We start from the raw sequence: 17113 nt of genomic DNA on the forward strand, positions 1-17113 counted from the left end.
ATTGAAGACCGTAATCTGAGCTAAGTCAGCACCAGCAGCAGTTAATTCGCCACTAAAAAGTAATTAAGGGAAAACTATAAGCGTGCCTTAAGACAAGTTTTGATGCTTTTACAGGACGTTTTTCCGGGTATGGAACTTATATATGTATTAACATGGTAAATCATATCTGAAAGTACAAGTATTAATCTCATGCCCACAAAGTAGCAATGCTTACTATGGAATAATTTGAGCTTTAGGAAATAAAAACATAAGCTGAGAAACAAGATCGAAGTTATTCCGCACATAATTTCCAAGTAAACTTCCATTAAGGTAGTGCAATGAACAGAATCGAGCACGAATCTGATCAATTTTAAGGGCTGACTAATCAGAAATATTATCACTCCCCGAAATAAGACAAGAACAACTACGGAAACCACAACCTAACATGCAGTACATGTGCTTTTCATGAGAGTTGCCGCATGGATAACAGCTGCATCAAATGGAATCACAGACATAGGTGTTAAAAACGAAAACAATTCTCATTTTTCAAACTTATATAATGTACACACATGTCAAATGTTACATTTTCAGAATGATATAAGAACGCCATTGAAACTAAAAGATATCATATTAGTTAATAGATACTTAATATTATTTATACAATCAATGCAAAGTAAGCAACTTAAAAATAAATGTTAAGTACAAATGATGAAACAATTCTATTGAAAAAGTTTCAAATTAGTGAGAGAACCATGAAAAGGAGATGAAAGCCGCCACGCATATTCCATTAATTGTTGCTGGAATAGCTGAACCTGTAATTGAGAATGTGTATTAATTACTGAGCTTGATTAGACCAAAAAAAACAAAGAATTTAATAATTCAATGAATATCATCAGAGTGATATATACAGTAAATGGTCAGCATCATCAATCATCATACATTCTAAAACCTTTGGATCTTTATCAAACATGCTATCACTCAAGTTTCTAATTCATCTTCCAAGGTTTGTACTACAAGAAGACAATGATTGAGCACTTTCAATTTGTAGTATTAGCAATATACAATAATAACAGCAAAATGAAACTATAAAACATAATAATATGATATAACCATTACACAACAACCATTTTTCCTCGACAAAAAGATTTCGATATTTACCAAAATATCTGCATTTATAATTAAATTTAATAACTACAATCATAAAAAACTAATACATTTCTCAATCATGACCATTGTATTTTTTATGACTACTGAAAATAATAAGGTATAAAACCTGGCAACTTACCAAATAGCAGAATAGGTAGATGAATTTCACATTCAATAGACACTTCCAATCATATCCACAACTTAATGCTTCTCACCATGAAGATATAAAAACTGAATAATTCCAAATAAAACCATAACGGAATGTTAACTGGATATCCTTCAATCACTAACAAAACATAATAATTCTCTAGGTTGACCGAAACAATTGACATTTATGGAAAGAAACAAAATTAAAAACAGGACTTCAGAATGGCATTGAATTAATGGAAAAGCCAAACTTACCGGCGGACAGAAGAATGACCTTAAGTACTACATTGATAACAATCTTTGTGGACTACTGATATACATATTCATATATACATATTCCTCACGGACACATTCAAATAGGTATAATATGAATCAGGATGAAGTGATAACTATTTCTGTAAAAGAAAGGAATTGTTATAAAGGATCCTCAGAAGGCCAGTGAATTTATCTTTAACAAAACAATACTTACCTGTCAAAAGAAATATTCTCAATTATTATGAAGTTACTTCAACCTCATATTCCAGTTACCCAAAGATTTCAAGTCAAAGTACATTGTAGCCTCAAATTGCTTCCACGGCTGAGCCACGATGCAAGGAACCCTAGGAACTCTGAGGAAGCGAAAGGCAATGTGGAACTGATGTGGAACTTCGTGACGTCACGCGCTTCCTCCCCCACTTTCAGCTGAGATCACCTCCTATTATACGCACCTTGGATTCTTACAGTGTTTATTTTTCCTTTGGAGCGACTAGTGCAGCTTAGGAGCGGATTTTTGTAATCATACATTGTAATAAAAATATAATGGAAAGTGTAGGTAAGAAAAGAATGAGCAAAGTCTCCGAGAAGCAGCAGGAGCTAATGCTTGAACTTTATACGAGGCCTACGAGGTATAAAACTATTTTAACCGGAAAGCTTGGCCCTAATGTAACAAGCAAATCTAAACAAAAATGCTGGGAAACTATCGCACAGCAATTAAATGCAGCAGGCCAGGGTCCAGCGAAGGACGTGGAGAAGTGGAAGAAGGTAATTTTTTGCTGATTATGACTGAACTAAATCTTGGAAAATGTAAACATTATTGAAAAACTTCAGTCCAGAAGTAAGCAATGCGGTTGAAGTGAAATGACTTGAACTGTAATCATTTAGATGAAATTAATTGGATGTATTTGGAAAAAGGTGTTTATTTATTCGGTTCCTCTCTTCGTAATTCATGCTCCTTGTTCTAACGTTCTCATCAAGTCTGTTAACTGCTTTTGAATTCAGAATAGTTTTGCGCGTTATAATTCATGTATCAATGGTTAGCTAAAAGTGCTTGCAACATTGATTTTGAGACATACATGGGCAGACTGGAGAAGCTCAGTTAAAGCAAAAGCCTTGCGTCTCCAGAAATATCATAAAGAGACAGGTGGGGGAGGCATGTCAAAGGAAAATTTAAGCCCATTGGAGGAAAGACTTTTAGAAACTATTGGAAAAGTTTGTACCTACGGAGATCCAGGTTGTAAGGAATCGCTTGTGGAGGTATTTTTGATGAACTTCAGTATGTTTGAGCAAAGTATAATTATTTTGATTACTTAGTATTTGTTAACATTACGGAATTTCCATTTTAAAAGGAGGAGATTTCAGTTGATAATGAGGAGGTCCTGTCAGCCATAGGTTTGTAAAAAGCTGTCACCTATTCATAGTTTGTAGCATATTTGGATATAGGGCCTCATTAATATATTTTGTTACTGGTAGGGCAAGTGCTCATGGACTTTGGATGTAGTGGTAGCTTTGAAGATACTACCAATGCAGGTGTGTACTGGAAAATGACAATTTTCCAAACTCAAATATATGCAATATGATTCTTGGTTTTCTTATAAACAAGCAGTGAGAAAAGGTGCAATGCACACTTCAGGAATGATAAAATAGTTTTAAATAAATAACTTGTATTAAGAAATATACTCTGGTGTGATCAATGCCAATTGATGGAAATTATAATGATTGTATTACACAGTAAGAGAACCCTCCTCGCCCTTGGAAGAGATAGTGCCTCCACCTTCTCCATTTTTGTCAAGGCAGATATCTCCTCATTCTTCCCCAATTAATAGAAATTTCATGAAAGAGAAGAGAAAACTCAAAGGTATAAAACTGTTTAGTGTTTCATAGGTATACTTAATTGAAATACCTGGTGAACCATGGTGAATTGATAACTACCACATTAATGCTTATATTAATAACTTTAATTTCATTTGTTGAATCTTTCCTTCCTGATTAACAGGCAAGAACATTTCTCTGTATGAAAGAACGACAGAAAGTCTTTCTCAGATAGAGGAAGAGAAATTGAAATTTAAAAAAGAGATTGAAGAAAAAAAGTTAAACGTTCTTAATCAAATTTTAAAATCATTAAATGACCTCCAACAAACTGAAAGTAGAAAAGCAGCTGCAGCTGAGAAGCAAGCTGATGCTTTTGAATAGATTTCAGAATGCCTACAAAATCATTTGATGAAAAAGTAATTTGAACCTCTGTTACATCTATGGCATCATATTTGTTTGAAATGTTTTAAATAATAATAATAAATATCAATATTTAATTGCCAAAGGATCAGAAAGCAATGAGTACAATGATTCAGATGTATGGCACGTTAATAGAAAATAGTAAAAGTATCACCAGCAATATTGCACCATTATGTTTACGATGGGTAAAAATGGAAATGGTCAATTCTGCCATCAGCATTTTAGATGAGGTGCTAAAGAAATGCACTACCATTAGTCATTGAAGTCATTGATTTATATGCATGTAGAGGTAGAAGTACATTGTACACTTAGGGGCAATGTTTGGATGAATACAAAAAGACTTAAGAATTTACAAGTTCTCATAGTAATACTATTTTGAGAGGAGAAATACCTTCACTTTATCCATGAAAGCCTTGTCAGTTGGGAAATCTTTATTTGTAAGGGAATTTTATAGTAAAGTTGCAGCCCCATACGTTGAGGCCCTATAGGTGATTTCCTAGTTCATACAAATGGTTGGTGCAGATCATTTTGTTTTCAGGTTGAGTACTGGTGAACATCTGAGTTGAAGTAATATTCTTTCATGTTTTTTGTGTAAAGAATGTTTAAATTATGCTCACTCAAGAAAGGGTAAAATTTTTAACTTCTTGAATGGAAATGTCTGCATGGGCTGTTGTTATTGGCATGAGGTATAATTCAAACAACCTTCTTTTGAATATTGAACAATTTCAAGACATTAGAGGAAGTTCACCAAAAGATTATATGTACTATATGATGCATGGGAGTGGAACAAGCCTTAGTAAATGTTATAGAGAATGTCAGTTGACTCCGTTTAGCGGATGGATCTAATGAGGAAGCAGATGAAGCTAAATTTTTTGACCAAAAACAAATATGGGTATCCCATGAAACATTTGAGTCTATGTGCATCCTTAAATATTTGGCTGAATTATCTTGAGGAATATGCGTGCCATTAATTATTATAATTACACATTGCTGCAGGTATACTATTGCCTGGTGGCAGCATTAGATGTACATGAATAACAAATGTGTACATCCAAAGTTTCTATCTTTCTAATACAAAGTTTAGAAACAGAATGGACACCCATGATAAAAATAATGCACTAATTCTAGTCTCACACTACTAATAATAACATTGTAACATTGTGCCAATAAACCAATTTCAAACAATCCATTAAATACATTAATTCTAATGTAATAGGTACATTAAAAAATGAGCACTAACCCAATTTTACACTCTCCCTTTTAAACAACTATGTAATTAGTCAATAAGTGATGACACTTCTTCCTAAAAAATGTATGGGGATAGGGAAATGCTCCTCTTAGGCTTTTGAATATTTCTGAAATACATTGTGTGATTTCACAATGTTCAGTTTAAGGGAGTTCTTAAGGCACCAGCGGTTCACTGACAGTTAAACCATCGGTGATGAGAGATTGAAGACAGAAGAAAAAACAATGAATTTAGTGTCATCTGCATGTAGAGTTGGATAAATACCAGCTATTTTAGGGATAGTATGTGGTATTATAATCAGGTAAGTCATTTAAACCTTAAGGTTGATTAAATCATACACTCATTTTTGGTGCCACTTGCTCCGAAGGAGAAATTGTTTATTCACAACTGGATGTTTTACTGCATCAACAGTACAGAATTCATTGATTTTCATACAGGAGATTAATTACAAAATAACTGGTGAATTACAATACGAGCGATGATGTAGATCGGCATGGTTGACTATTTTCTAAGGATTATAAATACCATTCAGTTTATCTAAATTAGGAAAACCGAGCTCTAATAATTTGGCGACGAATTCTTAGGGCTTCATTATGAGCATGATGCTCAATGTCTTCCCTCACATAACCTACAGCTCTATTTGCTGGAGGAAGCTGTATATTATCATCTTCCAAGTTATACCTCTTGCACATGTTGTGTATAACAACACAAGTGTTAATGATTAATGAAGCTCTTTCTGGGGAATAATGTAGTCCTCTCTCAGATAGCAAGCATCCAAACCTACTCTTGAGGACACCATTGCATCTTTCAATGCAGTTTCTTGCAGCAGCATGTGCCTCTGTATACCTGTACTCTGGGGTTCCTGGTATTGCATTTAATACTGGTGTCATCAGCCAAGGCTGAAGAGGGTAACCACTATCCCCTGAGATGAAAACAAAATATTTCATTTTGGTATTTAGCACTTCTTTATAAAACTGACAGAATGGGTGCTCACTCAATTTGATGATTAATACATTTTTTTCAACTTGAAAAGTAAACTGTAGCATACCTATAAGCCATCCATCTAGGGTTCCTACAGAATGAGCATTTTCCAACGCCCTGTATATGTTTGTACTCCTCCAAAAGAAGGAATCATGTGTTCCCCCAGGGTATCTTGCGTTAACATTTAAAATGTTTAAATCATAGTCACATATCTGTTTTTAAAGGGAAACAAGCAAGAAATAGTAGGTAATTATCTGCATAGGTTGTTTAACCAATATTCATGCTACATATGTATATTACCAGCTGAACATTTATGGAATGATAACCATGCCTATTAACGTAAAGGTGTTCAGGATATACTTCATCATTTACATGGGGAGCCTTGATCTTCACGTGCGTGCAATCAATTGCACCGAGAATACCGGGGAAATTATTTTTCTCCAAAAATCTGAAATTTAGACTTAGTTAGATTTAGTTAGGAATATCATCAATAATTATGTCCAACGTTCAATACTCATTCAACCTGGAATATATCTTAATGAAATAATTTGTTTACCGTGCTTTTATCCTTCTCTGCTTATCAATATTAATTGGGAATTCAACCCATTTGTGAAGTAAATGTTCATTCACCGTATCAGTTATCTCCTTAATTATTCGACTTACAGTCTTTTGGCTTACATTCAAAAATAAATTTAATCCAACTGACCTTTGATAGCTGCCACAGGCAAAAAAAATGCAATGCTGTAACAACCTGCATCCAAGAAAAATAGGTTTTTTATCGTAGTTTCCATAGTAAGAGAAACGTAGTAATCGTTGACAAGAAAAGGTTAAATCTACGGCTAACAATTTTGCAATAATAACAAGTTCACTTTCTTTAGTAGGCCTCATTTTACTGATGGTAAAAAAATGAAATTAGTCCATGCCTACAGGTAAATACCTTTATTTCAATAGGAATGCATGATCTTCGTGAAGAATGCATGTAAGGCCTTAGCTCTACCACTAAACCCAAAGTTGCCTCTTGATTAATGCGAAATATTTGAACAAAATAATCTTCGGGAAGATCGTATGGATTTTGCCGGTCCCTTAGATATCTCTCTCGCCTATACAAACGCCTTTCCTCTTCATAAGCTCCCCTCATCAAAATAACACGTCTCAAGGCCGCCATATTGATGTAAACAAACAATATGATTTAATTCGTTAGGCTATGAACGAATGCTCTTCGTTTTTCGTTGCGTAAACGAAGGAATACATTCGCTGAAAAACTTTCGTTGGCAACGAAAGTGTTCAAAACTCGCGCGTTTGGGATAACGAACAAATGACAACGAATGAGTTCGTCATAACGACGGATTTTATTCGTTGAGGCGTAACGAAGGATTCAAGACTCAGGCCACTGGGGTGTGTGGTATACCCACAAGGATAAGCGGAAGGTGCGGGGGCCCTCCCCCAGAATTTTTTTAAGATAAATGGTTCAAAATTGTTAGTTTTATGGCTTTCTGAGGGATATTTTAGTAATCCTTATACACTCTTCTTTAAGTATTTTAATCAAATGAAGTAAAATGGATTAAAGTTAAAAGTTTCTCTGAGCTCTGGAGGGGGGGGGGGGGAAGGGTTATCCCTCAAAGACCCCACCCTCGCTGCGCCACTGGTCACCTTGGTCCTTCCTCTGCAGTTCTCGTGACAAGTGAGCGCGGGAGGGCGCCACCCCATGATTCTCTTCCGCTTCTCTTCACCGCATTCCACGCGCCTCATAAACGTACACTTCTTCTCCGCGCTCCGTCGCCACAACGACACAGCGGACCCTCTCGCTCAACTGAGTGCAACTTATGGCAGGGGGCTCTTTCACCTCTCTCTCAAACGGTGGAAAACAAGAACGCAAAAAGTCCCAGGGGTAAAAGAACGTAGAAGGTACACTGAATTTTCACTCTTAAGTAAAGTAAGCAAGTAAAAGTTGCTTTGAAGGCCATCCGAATATTATAACCTCCACGGCCCTGGCGCAGAGGCCGGTCTAGTTTTGGACCAAAGGGTGGGGCGGCAACTGGGAGTCTGGGAAATTCTTCCCAACCAAAGGGAGTTTCCGTAATTTTGGGATTTTCAAGTCTCAAAAACAGGTTTTTTTACGATAATTTACTGACCAATAAAGACAAAAATACGCCCCAAGCTCAAAACTAATTTTTAATTCAATTCGTAATAGTAAATAAATTTACCAGAAAATATAACGAAATATTTTTTTGCGAAGTGGTAATCTCAAAATAATTCGATTTTATCAAGTGTATATTTCGACCCAATGGAGGGGGAGAGGAGCTACAGCCCCATTTGACCCCCCCCCCCCTATAGACTCGCCACTATTCTGGCGTATTGTATACAATTCATCGACGTTTAATTTTTTCCCCGCTTGGCTAAGTGAAATGTCGTTATTGCAACTACTTCAGGGCTTCCTGGCAGATGAAATTATCACGAGGAAGTATGATTCACAGAGATCGCAAATGTCCTTTGTTATAATATAATTAACCGGAAAACATTAAATACAGATCAAAACTATCGGTATATATGTCCCGGGACTGATGAGGATAAAAGTAATTTGAGTCCTGATGACGCTTACGTGCCGTGAAACATGCCGACTCCTTTTTAAATAATACTTTAGTGGAAAAGTGCGAATTATTTTACTTCATATCCTAAAATGGCTTTCCACAAAGTATCAGCCTCTGCCATTCATTTCACGCAATAGAAGTACCTGGAAGTGCTACTCTGTAGTGAAACCCGGGGCGCACATAAAAAAAATTTATGTAGAAATGCAGTGATTCATTTATTCTATCACCAGAATGGAAAACTCCGCCGAATGACGCCGGAAGAAATGACAATGCTTCTTTCATCTGTTACGTGGAGTGCGAACCTTCATAAACCATGAAAAACCGTATTGCCCATAAGTTATCGAGAACTTACTTGGAATTACCTTCTAAATTTCTATTTTGTGACATATTAAGTGGTTTAATTTTCATTTATCCCAATTTATTGCAGCAGGTTGAAATTCTCGCGCACCTAATGTTACGGAGTGGTATGGTGCCGTGCAGTAAATATCGTTAAAAAGTTCTAAAACTATGGGTTGCCTCATTTTTGGGATCCCTCCGCCTTGCTTCACCTTCACATTCAAACGGAAGAATACCAAAGTAAAAAAGACCGTTCCATCCACTACTTGTTTTGCACAGAATACCAGTTACGATAATAAATCCACTGAAGGAATGAAACAAGTGTCCCTTAATAACAAAGTGAATTAATAAAAGAAATTTTGTTAGCTTGCACAATTGCGTGGATAACATAATGGAAGAAATAAAAAGAAAGAAAATTCCAAAGAGGAATGCTAAGGGGCAAGTACCCAGGACAGAGCAAGAAAGATAAGTGAAAGAATAGCCTCACGGAGGTAAAAGAACTAGCTTGGGATAGGTAGAAAAAAAGGGGCTACAGTATACCAATTTATTATCGCAATGATATCCTAAAATTGGGATACGTATACGCTATGTTCATGGGGAAGAGTGTTGTACTTTGGAGCACTTTTTCATCTTTTTATACAAAGCAAAATATATTTACTGAAGATCCAATCTAATAGCAACAATTCAATCCATCAGGATAACTTCACGCAAGTTTTAAGTTTTAGACTTTTACCTTTAGAATTACTGGATCTAATTATAACTTCTAAAAGGTGTTTAAAATCGTTCCTAGGTACTTCATGCTCAATGAATTGGTCATGTACTACGGAACACGACGTATTATACCAAGGAACACAAGTTAGATTGGTGGGAAGAGTAATGAAACGCGTGAAAAATGGAAAGTAATATGCATTTTGTTTATTAAATTTGGAATTACATTAAAATTTTTGCATAAAGTAGATTAATGTAGCATAGGTAAAAAACAATTTTATAGTATATCTCCTTTCAAGTAAAAATACTTATGTGGCAGGTGTCAATTAACACCAATCAATACGGAGTGCCATGGCACCAAGAGGGAATCGATGTGCAAAAACTCTGTTACCATGGTTTGTATCATTCTTGTGTTTCTTTCGCCTCGCCGTTCCGCTCCCGAAAGGAATTTCGCTCAAGATTCAATCCGCTGGAAGGAGAGCCCTCCCTAAAGGCTACGCCCCCCAATTCCTCCCCTCGCCACCTGTCTCTTCCACTTGGCTCGGGAATGCGAGCGCCGAAGATAATAGAAGCGGACGACTTCTTCTCCTCCCAAGCCAACACGTCCATCAAATATCGCCCCGAAAACTTTCCCTCGACGTTCACCAGTCCTTTCCGCCATTCTGGTATTCATAGTGGTCGAATAAATTCTATTTCCACTCACAGATTTGCCAGATACATTCATGCAAATACTTGTCAGCGAAATTATTATTTTTTTAAAATTAAATAATACACCATCGTTACATAAATTTATCCATCTTACTTCCAAGTCATATGGCTTCCTAGAAGGTTCGATTATTTTATGACCGTCAGGGTAGAAAAACTGCTGAATAGTTATATTATACAATGAATATGATTACTTGGAACGTGATAATTATTACGATTGATTTAAACAGGAATTCATCATAATTCATGATAGCGGGGAATGTAATGGAATGCTGAGGTTTCAAATATTGTTCTTTGTTTATTTTGACGTGTAATTTGATCCGTAAATAAACACCACGAGTGTGCAAAATGAAATGGAGACAAGACTAGGCCTCAATGAGAGGTCATGGTGGAGGTTCAGTTATGGGTCAGAATGACCCGTAGCCGCCAGTATAAGTATAATATCATTATAAAAGTTTTTACGAGTTATTAAGAAATTTTCTTTTCATATTTGCATAGCATCAGAAATTGTACACAGACACGCAATATTTCAGAGGAACAGGATGGAAAATGAGTGTTAAATTTCATTTTGAGCATGATAAATGGGTCAAATGACCCATATGGTCCTCATAGAATTGAAACGAAGTAAAACGTAATCTTAACTATTAAAGAAGATTCATAATTTCTTAGTGCAAGAAGTTGCTTCAAGTTCCGAATTATAAATATTTATTTGAATTAGTTTTCGGATTTTAACGTTTGGAGTGAACCTGCTAAAAAAGGAGCCGGGTCTGGCGGCTGTCGACAATTAAGTATCTTTAAGCTTTTGAGGAAGTCATGTCTGGTGACCACGATTTTGCTTGCCCATGGTACTGCTATACATGAAGTTCTTCCAAGCATCCCAGAGTATATATCTACCATCTTAAACATTTAAAAATCTTCACCTAGTCTGATACAGCCACTTAGGGCCCTCGCAATCAATACATTATAAATTAATAAAATCCTATTCAATCTTATTTCCACGTTCAGCCATGTGAGAAACGTTTTTCCACCCAATACCCCTTGTCTTCTTTTCCTTGATCGCAATTCATCGAAACGAGACACTTATAAGAGAAAATAAAATACTAGCCTTGTTGTTTGATTTCATTTCCCACAATCTTCACACTTTTCGTGCCATGGACGTAATATTAAGTCTTTCTATTTAATTGGCTTTGTATGCATGAAACCGTAATATTTCGCCCGTGGTACTTTTCCAGTTTACTTCTTAGTGGGTCTGTTATTTCAAAAATCACAGCACAATGGAAAAAATAAAGAGTTCACTTTATGTCTTGAGGACGAAAAGTCATCTGTAGCTACCGTATCCTTATCTTAGGCCACCTTGCGTGAAAATTCTTTGGGCCAATGAACGGTTCGTTGAGGGTGCAGTGACCCTTTTTGTCATCCAGGATTTATAATGCTTTGCTTGGAACAAAAAATGATATTGCATGTTATGGCGATACATCATATGTTGCAACTTTTTTTCATTTTCCAAAAACAGTAGGTTTTCATTTGTTAAGTTATATATTTGAAAATTAGCAATAAATGTTATTCAACTCATTCATAAAGAAGAGCAAAGTCCTTTTTTATTTAAATACGCATCTATATAAATATATTTTTGATGCTAATGTTTTAAAAATGTACGAATTTAGCAAAAATGGCTGGATTTTTCAGTAGGGCTTTTTAATTAGCAGCCCGCGCTCAAAATGTTAAATAACTATCTCTAAGGTAAAGCTAGATTCCTTGCAGGCACACGTATAAAAGTATATCAATTGAAACTAGGAGATCGTCGTGGAGAATATACACTGGGAAATGACCGAGATACGAAACTTTGCTCTACTTACACGGCACCATCAGGTATTTTTCATCGCCTTCATTCGACAAAATATTAATGTGTTTCGTGGAAATCAATTTTTGATGCTTTGCTTTTAATTACGGGCTCATGAACATTTTATCGTCTCCAGAGCCCTCTATCCCCAGAAGCTGTTTCAACGGAGCGAAAAACTTACACATGGGCCTGCCTACGCATTAAAAATCATTGAAATCGCAATAATTTTTCGCGGAGGCTTGCATTTTTTTGCTCGCTACGGTAAACAACATTGTCATTTACGTTATCAACGGGCGAGAACACATGGCTATTCATCGATTGGGTTGAAAATTTTAACAAGTTAAAAATTTACCATGAAGTATGAAAAGGTGAGAAAAAGAATTTTCTGCGAACATGCCGAGAATAGCGTGCATTGTTTTTCCGTCAACTTAGCGTTGAAAACTACTAATAATAGTGTATGCTAATCATGCGGCATCTCAATGATTTATTTTTTTTAACACGGCTTTTGTGGACCCTAAATAAAAATATTGAGTTCTATATCGTCATCAGTATATCAAATATAATTCCACATATTCAACCACTATGGTTAGAATTTCCGATTATACTGCTAATCCCGACTGTACTGCTACAAATTTACAGTTTACGATTATTTCGGTTGCTTCATATCGCAATCACTTAATTTTAAAGCAAATATCAAAAATAAAATAATGCAAATGCACGATGATAAAAATCCAAAGCTTCAATTTGGGTGCATGAATTTAATAACGCCTTGAGGCTGAAATGTTTTTCGAAGAATTTTGCAAAATAAAAAGAAACATTTCTACGAACACTCAACGGGTCACTAAATTTGGAATATTTTCTGAAAAAATATGTAAATACTTTCATGCGTCATGCATTCTGTCAATGAACTTATTCTCCCGTAAATTTTAAGTAAATGTTAGCTAGTGACGAAATGTAGAAAATTTCGCGGAAAATAAATAGAGCACTCCGTCAAAATGATGTAAATTAGAGCAAATCACAAAGCCATATGAAATTTAGAAAATTGCTGATCAACGCAGAAGGGACTGCTTCCTGCCATAAGCCGTTCGCACAAATAAACGAAGTAAATAATGCAACGTGTTTCATATTTAACGCATGAAATACTCTCCTGTTAAAAAAAACTCATTTTTGTCCTCGGAGCGGAATACAGAAATGGACTGATCAACGGTATGGTATCAATTTTATACCCACAAAGCTATGAAGGGATAAATATTAGGGTGGGGCGAAAAAAGTTTTTTTTCCTGATCAAATTTGCCCTAAGCAGGAAAGTTTTGAAATGATAAGGATCTCGCACATAAAATATTTTTCAAATCGGATGATATTAACCCCTGCCGCCCGAGCTCTAAAGTTTAAAACTTTGAGAAAATCAGGCTGATTTCAGAATCAAACGGTCATGAAGACTAAGTTTATGAAAATATGGGATAATGGACAATATTAAAGAGTGGATACATGATTATAGTTTACAAAAATGAAATTGGAAGTTTATTTGACAAAATGTATTGTTCAAACAATGTCAATGATTAAACAACAAAATTAGAGTATAGACTACCCGCACAACACAGTTTTTTGCCTAGGTAGAGCATGGTTTCGAAAATTCCATTTGGGGGCTAAATTGCAGATAAAATACTATTCATTTCGATTGAATTTCATATTTTAATAAATAAGTCATCATATGGTAGTAAATAATCCCTCAAAAAGTAATAATAAAGTTATTATTTTAAATTAACATAAGCATAAGGACGAATAACGTACCTGTGGAGCTATTTTCACCAAGAAATTCAGCCAAGGCTGAGAAAGAGCAAAACCCGAACACCATGCATTTCACTAAGTAGATCTCTACTAGTTTCGTGAAGAAACTACCCAGAACTTACCACGAGGAAGTGGCTACCATCGAGTTCCACCCGTTTCCAGCAACTTTCCCGCATAGGGAAAATTTCATCAGGAAAAAAAACCTTTTTTCGGCCCACCCTAATAAATACAGTGAATTACTTAGGGAAACCACACAAGACAGTAGTGAAAGGCGACAGTTATTCTTGTGCTCTCATCTAATGAAACAGCACAGGATGCCTAGCAGTAGAGAATGCGATGATAGCAGGTAGTTTTTATAGCAGGGATTGCATGAAAACTTGGTGAACTTCTTAGGAAAACTTATAAAACGACCATTTTTAATCAATTAGCGATGCTGCCTTGTCACATATTAATCAATCCTGGTTTAATTAATATATTTTACGCAAAAATCATCACAATTTCATTCAGTCAGGCAGTACTGTCAATAACTCCAAAAATCATTCAGTTCAACACAGGGAAGTTTGATGCAAAGTAGGATTAATCCTAAAGGCAGTACTACGACTGAGGACTGGCTGAAGATGCCGGTTTTTAATTACCCACCATTTAAACCAAGAATTTTACGCTCAGTCAATGGCATTCCTTTCAGCAAAAAATTTTAAGGTACTTTCAAGGCTCAAAGACTCAGAGGCATGGATTATATTCAGAGATATGTGAAAATCGCACTTTCATTTTTATTTTATCGCACTTTCTATAACATATTATCGCATTTCGTAGCGTCTTTTTTATATTTTCATAATGAGGTAGATGACGATGAAATGTAGTGAAACACAGTTATATGACAAAATACAGAATATTTTAAATGATAATGTTGTAGAACAATAATAAATTAAGGAATAAGACAAATAGTGGCGGAGGTGTAGCTTGCCCGCGCCCGCTTGTAGTTCGAGGCCTCGTAGAGTCCCAGCCAACTAGCAGCTGGCCAGTCGCTCACATGCTTTAAGCGGTGAGTGTCGGCGGAGCATTTAAACTGCGCTCGGCACAAAATGTACGAATTTTGCCGTCGAAAAGGCAAATTTGGGTAAAAATATCATAAAAGTCCAGTCATCGCATCTATGTCGCATTTATCGCATTCGCGGTTCTCACGAATCTCTAATTATATCTTATTTTGGAAGTCCTTGGTTTGGTATTCTATGCTATGAATTTGTCGCATATTAAACTTCTGCAGGCAGAATTCATAAAAGTGTCTTCTTCAAGGATCAGTGCAAAATATTAGCATAGGTATGGTCACCAGAAACTATTTCCCGTACTCGGACGGTGGTATTACTTCCCTTTCCCTCATTTCATTGCCCGACGCGAGGCAGACCGTCACCCCCTGTGCATCGTAATGTGACCCTTTTCTCTCCTTCCCTAGATCCACTACTTCACAACGCCGACATCAGCTCCCCCCCTTGGGTCACGCACGGAGCTTTGCCTCTTACAGGAATTGGAACGGATTAATTTTTTACTCCCTTACTTCCGTCGCCTGTACTCGTGGAGCTCTTTGCATGCGCTGTAAAAATGAATTCCATCCGTCCGGGGCTGAGGAATCCAACGCGGCAATTTCCGTGACTTGGTGGAGGGAGGAAAAAAATGAAACTCGGAAAGTTATTGCGCTAGCTCGTACATTGTGCCTGCACGAAATGACCCGATCTAGGCATTTCAGCACTTAAAGAATACGATACCATAACGTCCATAGCAAGTATGACTATGAAACTCATTTTAACGCATATCGTGCTCACTTAGATCCGTATACTCCAAAAAAGATTTAAACGCGACAATCAGTTCTCAGTGAAAAGATTGTTGAGTAAAGATGAAATATTACTTAATAATAAACAATGATACGATAACATATTTAGCAATCCATAATATGACTGTGAAACACATTTTAAAGCATATCATGCTAAATTTGACCCGTTTGCTAAACAAAATCTTTTTAATGCGACTATCAATTCTCAGTTAAAAGATTTTATAGTAAAAATTAAATATTAATTGCTGATAAGCAATGCCACAAGCCTGCTGTAATGGTTTAAGCTCAGGATTAAGGCAGATTTTTATGGAACCAAGGGTATAATTTAAATCTGACAACGCGCATATTGGAACACATTTTCATTTTAAAGCGGAACAAATAACTAAGGAAATCAAACGTCCGATTTCTCTTTTTATCCTATTTTAGGGCCTATTCTCTCCCCTTTCCAGATTCCTTACGATACTTATCTGAAGCACCTTCCCTCTGACCCTAAATTCTCCTTTCAACTGCTTGGTTCGTCACTGCAACTCGTCCAAAAGTTTTCTTTCTCTACCCATCATCTGAACAATTAAGCGTAATTTTCTCTTCTAAATGCTTAATTCAAATCCCAATAATCTTTCTCCTATATCAGTTTCCCCACCATAAACTTGCATATTTCCATAATATTCAAGAATCATCTTTTTTAGCACGCGTACTTCCTAATTCTAGTTCATAAGGGATGTTATCCAGTTTACGGATGGCTTAGCTACCACTGTCTATATCTGTAAATAAAAAAAACATATATTTGACGTAATTTGCAATTGCGGCAGTGAGATTGAAACATTTACACAGAAGAATTATGATATGGACGTATATTATGAAGCATTTTGAAAAAAAGTGTTTTTGGAACCTGATCTTTGACGTTGATTTTAAGCCTTTTAATCGAGTTTAAAATATTAATCGACGCTTATCGAAGATGAAGAATAGGGGAATAACCAATCAATACTCTGATTTTAAAAAAATTAACCAAAAAAGAATTGCAATGAGAAAAAATTCCCCTGGACCGAGAATCGGACCACGGACCTTTGGCCACTGCGCAGATCACTACGCTATCCAGGTTCTTTTACTAGTTGGGATGGTGCTAAAGAAGAGACTAGTATTTTCATAAAAATTCACAAATCTTCATCTTAAATTTAATCGTCTTGTTCTGTTCCACTGTTTCCAACCATTTACTTAGTGTATCTATTAATCCTTATGATAATTGGGGAAGAATAATATAAGACACGGCCTCAGGCGTAAATTTGTGGAATTTCTTCATCATAGAATAAAATAAAATTAAATTCAGTACTTTGTTTTTT

General features: G+C 35.9%; 1 long non-coding RNA gene across 1 annotated transcript; it reads right to left on the reverse strand.

Moving 5' to 3' along the window:
* Positions 1-265: 265 nt before the first annotated feature.
* On the reverse strand, positions 266-1948 carry LOC124165630. The gene is made up of 3 exons (XR_006866274.1): positions 1528-1948; positions 1265-1356; positions 266-791 (listed from the first exon to the last, which is right to left on the reverse strand). It is a non-coding gene; the product is annotated as an uncharacterized LOC124165630 (long non-coding RNA).
* Between the last annotated feature and the right edge of the window lie 15165 nt (positions 1949-17113).

Source organism: Ischnura elegans, chromosome 9, assembly GCF_921293095.1.
Source record: "Ischnura elegans chromosome 9, ioIscEleg1.1, whole genome shotgun sequence".
NCBI lineage: Eukaryota > Metazoa > Arthropoda > Insecta > Odonata > Coenagrionidae > Ischnura > Ischnura elegans.